This window comes from Equus przewalskii, chromosome 1 (genome assembly GCF_037783145.1).
Source record: "Equus przewalskii isolate Varuska chromosome 1, EquPr2, whole genome shotgun sequence".
NCBI lineage: Eukaryota > Metazoa > Chordata > Mammalia > Perissodactyla > Equidae > Equus > Equus przewalskii.
Window position 1 is genome coordinate 146,354,239 of NC_091831.1, and position 13,567 is coordinate 146,367,805.

Genomic DNA, 13,567 nt, shown 5'->3' on the forward strand with positions numbered 1-13,567 from the left:
ACGTAGATATACCATTTTACATTCCAACCAACAATGGGTGAGAGTTCTGGTTGCTCCACATCTTCACAAACATTGATGTTGTCAGTCTTTTTAATTTTAGCCATGTGGTGGGTCTGTTGTTTTTTGCCCATTGTTCTATTGGGTTTTTGTTCTTTTTTCCCCCTTGATTTTTAAGAATTTTTAATATATTCAAGATATTGGCTTTTTATCTGTGACATGCATTCTAAATATTTTATCTTAGTCATTTTAATTTTATGGTGTTTCATGCCATGAAAAGATCTTTAAAGTTTCTATTGTTTTGTTTTTGTTTTTGGTGAGAAAGATTGGCCCTGAGCTAATATCTGTTGCCAATCTTCCTCTTTTTGCTTGAGGAAGATTGTCACTGAGCTAACATATGTGCCAACCTTCCTCTATTTTGTATGTGACCATGACCTAATGAGTGGTGTGTAGGTCTGCGCCCAGGATCTGAACCTGCGAACCCTGGGAACTTAACCAGTACACCACTGGGCAGGCCCCAATTTGCTTTTTAATAATCACCCTTTGTTATGTTTCTGGGTAAGAATTAAAGAAAATCAAAATGCAATATATAATCATCTTAATACAGAAGATGCAGAGAAAGGCAAACCCAGAGGTGTCTTTAGCATTTGTTTGGAAGTTAATACAAAGTACCGGGGCACTTTTATTTTTGTACTTATTATTATTTAACTTTTTGCATTCATTTACTTTAAAATACTGAGCATATTTAATAAACATTTACAGAGTGAAGAAAGTATGGAAACTACACAGTATAAGAAATGATCCCTCTATAGCTTAGAAAAAGAAATAAGACATATGCACAAAGAACTATAATTCAAAGTAGCCTATATAGGAACTACATGTTACATTTCTTTAATCCTTCATAGGATATTGTACAGTACCTTGATATAGATACCCAATAAATTTCTGGAAATTTTATTTGCCATCTGCAAATAGATTTCATTTTGTAGAACATACAATGCCCAAATAACACCACCAGAAAGATATTTTTAAAGATAATCTTTGTCATCATCATCATCAGGTCTCTAAAAACCCCTAGTCACTGGATGGTCTCCTTTGATTAACAAAACAAAATAGAAGAGACCATTGGGAGTTTTGTTTTGACACAGCAGGCAGTAGAACACTGTGATCACTAGGGTGCGCTATTAGCATTGCCAGCCAGTTGGTCTTCCTAGCGTTAGAGCCTGAAAATCACAGAAAGCGGACCAGTGTTTGGAGTCGCTAATCGCTGAACCAAACTGAAAGTCGCTGAACTTTTCCCAGACCGTTGCGGGCACACACAAAGAATCCCATCACCTCACCACTTTATTTGAAAATTTTGAGTATACAATGATGCTATGTTAATACATGACCTTGCAACAAAGAGGAAACCTAAAAGTCTGAGCAAATAGGTATAGAAGTCATTGTTCTAATAGGATAAAACTTGCAAAAAGCTAACTGTTAACGTTTAATGGTATAGTTGTCTGCAATTCATAAAAGGTAGGCATAAACAGAAAGTAGATCGGGGCCGACCTTTGGCCGAGTCGTAGAGTTCGCGCGCTCAGCTTCCGGGGCCCTGTGCTTCGCTGTTTCGGATCCTAGGCTCGGAGGTGGCACCGCTCATCAGTCCACTCTGAGGTGGTGTCTCATGTGCCACAACTGGAAGGACTCACAACTAAAAATACACAACTATGTACTGGGGTGATGAGGGGCTGGGGGAACTTTGGGGAGAAAAAGGAAAAATAAAAAAATCTTTAAAAAAAAAGAAAGTAGATCAAGAAATGACTGTAATTAGAATTACTTTTGTAAATGGAAACTCACTTTTACTTTCTTTTCTAACTTTACTAGTTCTAATCAGTGTCAATCTTCCTGGTATTATGGTCTATTTTAAGAATCATCAAACATGAATTGGTATTCAATAGGTTAAAAGACAATAGACTCATTTACCCAAAATTGAGATTCCCTTACCCCTCCTTCCAGGTTTCTCTTACTTATTTCTTTTTTGTTCAAAATTTCTTTAATTAGAAATAAAGCTTTTCACAACAAAATAAAGGATTACGTTTTTAAGGTTTTATTTTTTCTTTTTTCTCCCCGAAGCCCCCCGGTACATAGTTGTATATTTTTAGTTGTGGGTCCTTCTGGTTGTGCTATGTGGATGCCACCTCAGTGTGGCTTGATGAGCGGTGCTATGTCTGCACCCAGAATTCCAAAAGGCGAAACCCTGGGCGGAGGAAGCAGAGAGCACAAACTTAACCACTCAGCCACAGGGCTGGCCCCAGGATTAAGTTTTTAAAAACACAAAACACTTGAGGTAGTTAATATATTTGCTGTGAATGCACTTCTGTCAAAATCAGAATGCAGCTGACACCAGCTCAAAGAGGTCAAGCTCTCAGAGGATTTGGCCATCAGGCTATAGCTTACTGACCCCTGTTCAAGAGCATCTATATGTGCTACATAATATAACTCTGTGACAGCAGTTATTGCAATGCATTATAATAGGATTTGCAGGTTTGCTAATCCATTGTGAAACCCTTAAAGACAGAGACTAAATTTATATTTGTTTTCCTAATGACTAACAGAGTAGTTGGCATTAATAGGCTCTAAAATAATTTGTTTAGTGGATTAATATTCAAATAGAAGCTACTTAGATTGATGAAAAATTAAAAAACACGGCTGTTTGCTGGTTTGTGGAAGCACTTGAACACCAGTCTGCTATTGAGTTTCATATTTCAAAGGACTATGCAGTTTTTTTAAACAGCTTTAGTGAAATATAATTCACATAGCATACAATCCATCCCTTTAAAGTGTACAATTCTGAGATTTTTAAAAATGGAGACATAATTGATATATAACCTATTAGGTTCAGGTGTACAACACGAGATTTGTTTTTAAAGAGAGAGAAGGAAAGCAAAAGGGAAGGGGTCTCTTTTCCTTGAGTTGCGCACGCTGGTTTATACTGTAGCGACGTCCTTCTGATAATGATGTAAATGACCTGTCTAGATCAGTTGCTGTTTGAATTAGGGGTAAGTTAGAAAGTGGTAAATCAATGGGTGTCTCAAGAGGGGTAGAGAAGGCCACAAATGGAGGAAAAGGGAAACAAGAAGGGGATTCTCCAGTGTGTTATTTATTTTGTGCTAGTAGAAAAGAAGCTGTGTTGACAGGGGCTTTATGTTCTATGTGGGGACTCCGTATAAATCTGAACTTTGCTCATAATCCTTGAATACACTCCAAGACTGATCCTGGGATGAGAGTCTCATTCTTTCAGACTCAGTTATCCAGGGCACACATCTCTAGACTTGAATCATTCCTCTCACCCTTATTTTTGCAAATCTGTTATCAATTGCTGAATGACAAATAGACCCCAAAACTTAGAGCTTAAAGCAACAGTAAATATTTATTATATCACATCATTACTGTGAGTCTGGATTTTGGGAGTGTCTTAGCTGGGTGGTTCTGGCTTGGGGTATCTCACAAGGTGGCAGTCAAGAAGCTAGCTGGGCCTGTAGGCATCTAAAGGCTCGGCTGCGGTTGGAGAATCTGTTTCCAAGAATGGTTCACTAACACAGCTGGCATGCTGGTGCTGATTATTGGTGTAATGCCTCAGTTCCTTGCCAAGTGGCTACTCCAAGGGGCTGCTTGAATATTCTCATGTTATAGCAGCTGGCTTCCCTCCAAGTAAGTGATCCAAGAGAGCATAAAGTGGAAGCTGCAAAGTCTTTTATGACCTAGCCTTCAAATTTACACACCATAATTTTTGAAAAAGCCTATTGGTTACACAGGTCAGCCCAACTCAGTATGGCAGGGATTACACAAGGGTAAAGATACCAGGAGGCAGGGATCATTGGGGGCCATCTTAGAGAATGGCTACCACATTTAAAATATACATATATATATTTGGTTATATATATATATATATATATATCTCAAAAGGGATCTCTGAATTCTGGCACCAGCTCTTGAATAATATTTACCTTGCCATTTATCCCAACTGAAAAAAATATCTCTTGAGTATTTTTCAAATAATTCTTTTTTTTTTTTTTAAAGATTGGCACCTGATCTAACATCTGTTACCAATCCTCTTTCTTTTTCTTCTTCTTCTTCTTCTCCCCAACACCCCTGCCCCCCAATACATAGTTGTCTATTCTAGTTGTAGGTCTTTCTGGTTGTGCTATGTGGGATGCCACCTCAGCATGGCCTGATTAGTGGTGCCATGTCCGTGCCCAGGATCCGAACCAGCAAAATCCCAGGCTGCCAAAGCAGAGCGTGTGAACTTAACTACTCAGCCATGGGGCTGGGCCCCCAGTAATTCTTAAATGTAAAAGACCAGAATAGAAGGCAGGCCTGGGAAGCTGTTTTCCTTGGGCAGTTCAATATTCCAGGATTCCCACTCATGTGGCATTAACTTTTACGTTCATTTTTTACATTTCCTACCCTGAGATACACTGTTGCCCTATTCTCAGGAAACTCATCACAGAATAGTTCCCTCTGTGTTGCACTTTTTTTCTTTAATTCTTCCTTGATATACAGCTACTGCACTGCTTTCTCACTCACTCTTCTATTTATCTTATCCTTCATGGATTTGCAAATGAGAGTTGGTCAGAGAATAACAATCAGAAGAATAATCAACTTTCCATCATCTGGAGAATCTAGCTGTACCTACTGACTCATTTAAAATAAACACAATAGTAGTTCTGTGAATAAATTCATTAAAACCATTACCCATGGTAGCAGAGTTTATAGCTGGGTAGCTTGAAGAGAACACACTGTATCTGCTGAATGAAAAATATTCTCTTCAAATAGGGAATAGCTATTTGAAATATTCCTAGGCAGAATTTCAATGAATCTGGACATTTTTTCCCCTATAAACTTCTTTAATTTTAAAGAAAAGTATTTACAGAAACCCTAATCCTTTCCAATTCAAATTACTTGCCCAGCCAATACTCTGAAGTGAACTACATTCTATTAGATAAAGTAATGGAAAAAGCAACTTGTGGTTTTAATTAGTGGAATGCTAACAATTTGGCAATTTCTTTACGTTTGAATAGAACAGGATCAGCTGCATCATCAATTGCCTTTAATGTACATTTTGTCTTGCTTTTTATCCAAGGATCTAGACATGACAGTAGGGGTGCCTGCTGTTTTTTAAAGAATGTCAAGAGGCTGTGGCATTTCCTGAACAAGATGAAACAGATTTTATAACAGTTCTGAGACTGAATATAGGATTCATATTTAACTCTTCTATATTCTTAATCAGCTTTAATCATAGTGTCACTTGAATGAACAAAAAGATTTAAAGTAAAATGAAGCTCATAATTCATTACATTCTTTCCGTCCATGGCAGACTCCTGGGAGTCATCGTGATTATTAAGTAAAAAGCACTGGACACAGGAGGTTTAAGAGACCTGAGTTTCGGTTTTGCCACTAATTAGTTTTATAGCCTTGGGAAAGTTGCTTAACCTCTGAGTTTTTTCTTCTTTAAGTCGGTGGGTGAGGATGGGGGAGGGGTTTAATATTAAGGTCTCCCCTTTCCCAAAGAGCTCGACACAGTCAACAACAAATACAAATTTATCCCATACAGCTTCATTGCTCCGCCCTTCTCGCTTTTCTCTTAAAGTCTTCGAGGGACTCCCACATTCTCTTGCTTAAAATCCCATGCTGGTCCGCACGGGGGCTGCTCATTGAACCCTCTGAATGAGCTCATTGAAAAGGGAATGAAATCTCTTTTTTTCATGGGTTGTGAAATCCGTAAGGATACTTCGGGCTTGGGCTGATATTCCTTTCAGGAGGTCTCGGTCTCCTTCCCTCCTTACACCTTTCAGGCCTTTTCCCAGCACCGACCGGTGATTAGCTTCACGTTGGGCGATCTGGGGACAGCGCCAATTTGCCAGATCCTGGAAGCTCTGGCTCTGAGGAGGTGGCGTGGCAGGCCCTCACGATTTGGGGTCCTTCTTCGCGACTGCCTCAGAATATGTAAATTCGTATCGTGACAAAGCATTTCCGATTTTCTTCCGAAAAACCCAACCCTGGGGTCATAACCATGCCTCTTTAGCCAAGTTAACCGCTGAGCTAGAAAGACATCACCGCGCTCCAACCACTAGTCTCAGAAGCCCTGCTTCTCTGCTCCGTACCCGCGGGCAGTTGCGGCTGTGGCTGGAACTACATAGTCCAGAATTCCCGCGCGCATGCGCACTGCCATTGTGATGCTCCTTTCCTGGTTACTCGCCCTCTCAGGCAAACCTGAAGATAGCGGCAATTCTCCGGTGGGGGGCGGAGACGCTCTCTGCCTGACTTTCTGCCCCCTTCCTGATAGGCAATGGGACCAGCCAACCGACGTGGCGGGCTTGGGACGCGCCCTCCAATCAGGACCTGTGGCGGAGAGGTGGGCGTGCGCACTGGCAGGGCAGGTGGGCTAGGCTGTGCCGGGTTGCGAAGGGGGAGAATAACGTCGGGTCGGGTCAGCGGGCGCTGCAGTAGTCGCCGCAGCGGCGATGGGAGCGGTGGGGACGAGGCGGCGGCGGCGGCGGCAGGAGGAGGAGCAGGGGCTGGCACAAGCGCAGCGGCTGGGGGCGGCCAGCAGCAGCAGTAACAGCAGCAGCCGCCGCCGCCGCCAGTAAACGGGGACAGTACCCGAGGGGACTACCCAGCCGGCCGGCCCTCGAAGCCGCGCTCGGGTCCTGCCGCACTAGGCGGCGGGGGATGGGCAGGCGGCGGCGGTCCCGCCTGCTGAGGGTTGACCCTTGCTAGTCCCGGTCCTGAGCTGGACCCGAGCCCTCCGCCCGAATTCCCTGCGTCCGCCACGGCCCAGGTAGGACACACCCCCCCGAACTCCCAGGGCGCCGCTGGGGGAGCCCCGGGCCCCCCCGCCTTAGTCTGACCCCCTCCTCCGGCTGCACCCCTCGCGGAGCGACTGACCCTGGTGCGGAGGGGAGGGGGACGGGAGACTCGTTGGTCGCTGCCCACGCCCTGGGCTTGTGCCAGACCCAGTCACTTCACCTCGGAGACCGTCTGCTTCTCCCCGGTTTCTCCAAAGGCTTGTGCCCCGTTTCCCCAGTGGCTTTTGCTGTCTTCACTGAACTTGGAGGGTCATGAAGCTTCGTTCTGTTTCTGTCTCTGTGGGTGACCCACATATCACTTGTATTCACGCTGCTTCTGGTACCAGGACTGAGCACAGGATTCTCAGGATATGCCGAGCGCGTCTTTCCCACCCCGCCTCCCCGAATCTAATAGAAGGGGACATGGGACTATAGAATGTTTGCTGTGTAGTAACGTCACTGCAGGCCAAGACTTGCTGGTACTTACGGTGCGAAGTAATGACCTGAGGGATTTGCTCGTCATTTGCTTTGACTAGGATGATGTTGACACCCTGGGATGCTGTGGAAGGGACAAAAGACACCACACGTATGTACTGTCAAATCAGAGAAGTAGATAATCCATTGGGATGCCAGGATACTTTATCTCACCGCGAAGTTAATTTTGTTTCAGTCGTGGCTGCATTAGAGGTAAAAATGACATTGAGTTGTACTTCGCTTTGAATTAAAGTTGGTAGGTGGCAGCAATCCCGGTATTAACTCTTCTCATCCCTAGTTTGAGAAATTGTTTTTCTTTGAACATGAGAGAGGGCAATTTTATTATAACGTGTGTATTATGTAAAGATGTTTTTGGTGTTCAATAGAAATTGAGTTTCTGTATGTATGTATGAAGAGCACATTATTATGAGTGGGCACCCCCCCCCCCCGAGGATCCACTCAGTCTGTTTTGTTACAGTGTTTGGTTCTGAGCCATTAATAACAGTTGTATTCATTTCTACACACTGATTTGCCAGGATAGACCACAAAGATGTGTTGCTGTTTTCTTTTGGCTAAATGGAATAGAGTAATGTTTATTTGCGGGCAAGGGGAGATGGGAGATTGAATTTAAACTATTGAGGGAATTGAGTGCTATATATTTCTTTCTTCTTGTTTATGAAGAAGCATTATTGATGACAGATATTTCTTAATATGACTAATCTTAAAGAATTCATCTTAACTCTAAAAGTTTTTCAAATAACGAGTGCGTGGATTTAGATGGCATGTTGCGATCTATTCAAATTGAAGACATACCGAAATAAATCTTTAATTTAGAAGCTTATCTTTTTCTGTGTGGTACATTTTTATCAAGGCAGTAAAAGGGGTGTTTGAAGCGTGGTTTAAAAGGACAGTTGCTCTTACCATTTTCCGTTTATAATAGAATGTTAGGAAATGCTTTTTCCTCTTTCAGTGTTAGACACATAAAAGAAATTGAAGTCCTTAGCTTCATTCATTTAATTTGTAATATCAAGTTGAAACAAATTTGATCTTCAGTAGGGGGCTGACTAAGAATAATACTTGCTCATTATCTTGTACTATGGTTAATACATAATTTAGTCAGTTCTCTTTTGTACTATATATGACTTAAGATTTTGGTATCTTCTTTTGACTTTGTTGTAAATACTGGTTATTTTAATGCCTCAGGAAATCTTCGTGATAATAGGCTCATTTGCTTTAGCAAATTGAACTCAATTATACAGGGCTTCAAATACCTTTAAATGTAGTGTTAGAAGTGAAGTTTGTATAATTTAGATAACTTGTGAGAGTATTTTACGTTAGAAAATGCACTAAAATGTGACAATTAGTGATAGATTGTTGGTTTTTTAATGTAAACGAATATTACAGAGCTGAGTTTGCTTTGATCATGGAGTTTAAATTTAACTTTGGTGGGAAGCAGGCAGTTCTTTCTTAGTTTTATAACTTTAAGAAGTAATGGAGATGACAGCTTGTTTGCAACTCGTGAGAGACTTTGAGCTGCAACCACCCAACTAAGACACACTCAGATTCCTCATCCTCAGAAACTGTGAGATAATAAATGTTGCCTAAAAACAAAATAATATATAACAAGGGAAAATGTGTAACGACCATTATTGAACTAGTGGGGGCTGACTTGATTAGCAAAATAGAATAGCCTTTGAGAATTAATAGTGAATATAGCTAACTTCCTTCCCCAATTAAAAAAAAATCTCCTATAGAAAAATTATTTTATAGATATCTGACAGCCTTTAAAATTTGAATGCGTGTTACTCAAAATTACTGTAGTCATGTATTCCTTTTTTTGCTGTTTTTGAGAAACACTCACAGGATAGCTGGAGCTGTATCAGATTGTTTGCTTAGTAATGTTGCAAGACATTTTCAATATCTATAGATTTTTTTTTTTTTTTAAAGATTTTATTTTTTCCTTTTTCTCCCCAAAGCCCCCCGGTACATAGTTGTATATTCTTCGTTGTGGGTCCTTCTAGTTGTGGCATGTGGGACGCTGCCTCAGCGTGGTCTGATGAGCAGTGCCATGTCCGCGCCCAGGATTCGAACCAACGAAACACTGGGCCGCCTGCAGCGGAGCGCGCGAACTTAACCACTCGGCCACGGGGCCAGCCCATCAATATCTGTAGATTTTTGAAATTAAACATATTTCTACTGTTTTGTTTTCTTGTCGTCTTTTTTTGGTTATCTAGTATATTGTAAACAATAGTGATGGTTGTGGTAGATTTTTTTCCCCAGGCTTCTGTGGAAGCTTTTGTGTTGTAAATACTCAGTGCTTTCAGGTTAAATATTGTACTTCCGTATTTGATAAAAGCCTTTAAGTCTGTATGAAAAAGTTGAGTTTTTTAGAGCTAAATTTTGAGCATAAATACAACACATACTACCACTCAGAAGTTTCTGTCCTCCTTCGTATCTGGTGATCCTTGATTGAGGTTTAAAATACAGATTGAAATTATATTATTTACATAATGTGAATGTCAGTTTTGCCAGAAAACTTCATCTTTTAAACAAGTGATTTTTAAGCAGACCTCTTGGTATATTTTCAATTATGTTATATGACTTTAATTTAAACGTAATTATTCTTCTCTTTGTGGTGGTTATTTTATATGTCCTTGACACTAAATTGAATATATATAGTACTTATGAACTCTTTTGAACTTTGGGATTTTTTCTATGAATTTTTTTTGCCTTTGTAAATACGATCTGTGATGTTTTGGGATGTTGATAGCTGCTTTTTATTGTATTGGGGAATTTGCTTTTACTTCAATTAGAGTAAAGCTTCCCAAGGTAAAAAATTGTGTTCTTTGAAGGGAATCCTGCGGTATTGTGGTGTCTTCTGAAGAATGGGAGGTAGTAGCTTCTTGGCTTCCTTTGGTAAGCTGTCAGGATTTAACCTAACTGTGTTTTAAGAATCAGTATTTTTTTCCCAGAGAATTTGCTTCTTTATTGAAAATGAGAATCAGTATTTTTTAATGTTTGAATTAGAAAACTTATTTGCCATTGTATGTGTTTTTAGCAAAATGCTTTTATCATTATTTTTATACTTGTTCTTTTTCTTTTGGTAGTTTCAAGATAATTGCCATTTTAAAAAAAATGATTTTTCATTGTTTCCCTTATCTTAGTCTAGCCATATGATCATCTCAGTACTGTTATTAATATTTGTCTGATATTCTTTTCCACATATTGTGTATTATGGATTAAGTTTGGAAAGCCCTCTCTTTTTTTCCCCTTGATCCACTAAGTGCCTGAGTTTCTAAAATATCTCAAAAATGGTTTTATCAACATTTTTCATGACCAATAAGTCAGAGACAAGGGGAGGAAAATAGGAAAAAATGAATAAAGAGAAAAATGTGAGCCTTACCTCTCATGAAATTTCATTTGACAACATTATCTAGAAGCCAAATCATATGGTAGATAGTAAACTAGATTAAGACTTCATTTCTGCCGGACTTGTCTACCACTTAGAAAATTCAACATGTCCAAAACAAAAGTCAGCCCTCTTTTAACTTCTTTATTTCTGCAAATGAAGATATTGCTATTTCATCAGTTATCCAAGCTCAAAAATCTCATTTATTTTGTTATTTCTTTGGCTTCCTCTTTCCTCTGGTTCTCCCTGCACATAACCTTTCCTTTTTATTTCCGTTGCTACCATCTTAACTTAGCCTTTCTGAACCTCATTATTTTTCTTTAGAACTCAGGCAGTAGCCTCATCCATTCATTCATTAGGTATTTGTTAAGCATCTACCATGTTACTGTGCTAGAGATTAGAGATTTAGCAGTGAACAAGACAGAGGTGATCTCCCTTTTGCAGCTTACAGTACAGTGGGAGCAGACAGTTGTAGAACAAGGAATTACAAGTGTTCCAAGTATCATGGAGTGAAAACACAGACCGCCACATGAACATATTAACAGATAGACCTAACAGTCTGGGAGGTGGGTTCAGGGAAGTAGTCTTCTGTTTTATCAGCTGCAGTTTACTCTGCATACTCTACCAGATTCAAAGGTTAACGCATATGTTATAGCTATAAGTAGTTAAATAATAAAAGATAATAAATAAATAATTAAATAAATGTTTTTAAATTTAAAAAATTTAATAAAAATTAAATGTTCACACAACTCCTGAAATAGCTTTAGACAAATCCAGACAAATCCACAAAAAGTGCCAGAACACTTTAGAAACTTTTGTCCTAAAAAGTCCACTTCTCTCTCCCTGCAATATGAGTTTCTACTTTGGGTTCTCCCAGGCTTCAGTTGCTTGAGTACTGACAGAATTCCTGTGTTATGTTTCACACTCTTTGTTTAAGCCTCAGAATTTAGGACTAGGCATTACCAGTAAGAGGGTATGTATGGTTACAAGAAAGATGTCTTCCAGGTGAGTAGTTAGAGTCTCTCTCTAGCTCTAGCCCAGTGGCTTATTGGTGAGTTATTAAATGTACAAGTAATTAGGATATAATTTGAATATCTTTGTAAACTTAAAATTATATAAATGCATTTGTAAATCAGAAAAAATATCTCTTATTGTAAGCTGGCACCTAATTTTTGGTGTAGAAAATAAGGTTAGTATAGCCTATAAACTCTTAAATTAATAAATGCTTACTAAATGAATGAATCTAAAATGTTAATTGTGCATCAAGATGAAACGTAAATCTGTTCTCATCTCTACTATAACATATCATAGGATATTAGATTACTTCATCTCTCTTTGCTTCAGTTTTGCTATTTTTAAAAAGGGAAATTAATATACTTAAAATCCAATTACAGTGAAGATCATTATAGAAAAGGTTTTGTATTGATTTTTTTTTCTTTGTCTTAGTGAGAGGATCATAGACATAATGCTTTGTTTGGTGGATCATACAAAATCTACATACAGTAGATTTTATCCAAGGAATGGTCTTGTTTAGTGTTTTCCTGACAATCTGGCCATGTAAGTTACGCTGTACTTTCTGTATGGGAAGAATTTGTTTATGTGTTGTTAGTATTGTAGCCAGGGAGAGGAGACCTAGGTTGTTTACACTTTTATTCTGTTGTCAGTAATTGTAACCACACTGACTTGTAAAATTTCTCTTCACTTTTAATAGATATTTTACTTTTTTGAATATATTTATTGAGCCCGGAGAGATTCCATTCTGCTGGAAGTATAATTTACCTCCTGTGAAAGTTTAAAAGGAGCAGTCGAAGTGTGAGTGGTAACTAAATTTTCTTTTTTTTTGCTCTCAGCAAAGAGGTTATTCTCAAATCTTCATCTCTTTTTACTAACCCTTTAGAGAGGCCTTTGCTAAAACCTATGGGGAAAAAAAGACAAAAACAAAATCTCATGGGGTTTATCCTATTCTTGACCCTTATTTCTGTTGTTTGCATTAGTATCATTAGATGTCTTGAAAAACTTAGCTGCTGTGTAATCTTTGTAAACTTGTGCCTACGCCTCAGCTTATTTTTTTAAATTTTTAAAATTTTTTTAAAGATTGGCACCTGAGCTGACAACTGTTGCCAATCTTCTTCTTTTTTTTTCTGCTTTTTCTCTCCAAATCCCCCCAGTACTTAGTTGTGTATCTTAGTTGTGGGTCCTTCTGGTTGTGGCATGTGGGATGCTGCTTCAGCATGGCCTGATGAGCGGTGCCATGTGTGCGCCCAGGATTCAAACCAGTGAAACCCTGGGCCGCCGAAGCGGAGTGTGGGAACTTAACCACTCGGCCACTGGGCCGGCCCCTCAGCTTGTTTTACTTTAAAACATAATTTAGATAATTTTCTATAATGTGAAAAATGTATTATTTTGACTTTTGAGATGTATGAGGTAGCCACTCTGCTTCCAACTATATTTTAATCCATTTTTGGAGTGTAGATCAGGTGTTTTAAATACTCTTTACATAATAGATTATGATAACTTTGAAAGCATCTGATCTTTTACTTTAATAATAGGGGGTGTTTAGGGTATTTATAGTTTTCATCAAATTTGGAAAAATTTCAGACATTTTTCCTTCAGATTTTTTTTTTCCTGCATGGAATCTCTCTGGGCGTAATTAGTGTATCCAGAAATTAAAATATATACTAAAAGTAGAGAGAAACTTTATATAAGACCGTATGGTTGCAATAACTGACAATAAAATGAAAGTGTAAGCAAACTCTTTGCTCTCTCCTTCTGGAACTCTAGTTATATGTATGCTTAGTCTTTTTAGTGTTAGCCCATAGGTCACTGACGCTCTCTTTGTCTGGTTTCTGTTTTTTCT

General features: G+C 39.1%; 1 protein-coding gene across 11 annotated transcripts in view; it reads left to right on the top strand.

The window, feature by feature from the left end:
* Nucleotides 1–6,151: 6,151 nt before the first annotated feature.
* Nucleotides 6,152–13,567, top strand: part of TTBK2 (tau tubulin kinase 2) — a 142,496-nt gene continuing 135,080 nt past the window's right edge. For 2 of the 11 annotated variants that reach the window (XM_070582897.1, XM_070582905.1), the window contains exon 1: nucleotides 6,427–6,820. The gene's annotated coding sequence lies outside the window, so the exon portion shown is untranslated. Of the gene's footprint in view, nucleotides 6,821–7,193; nucleotides 7,414–13,567 lie in introns of those variants that run through there. The other 9 variants (XM_070582931.1, XM_070582881.1, XM_070582936.1 and 6 more) reach the window with 9 other exon arrangements.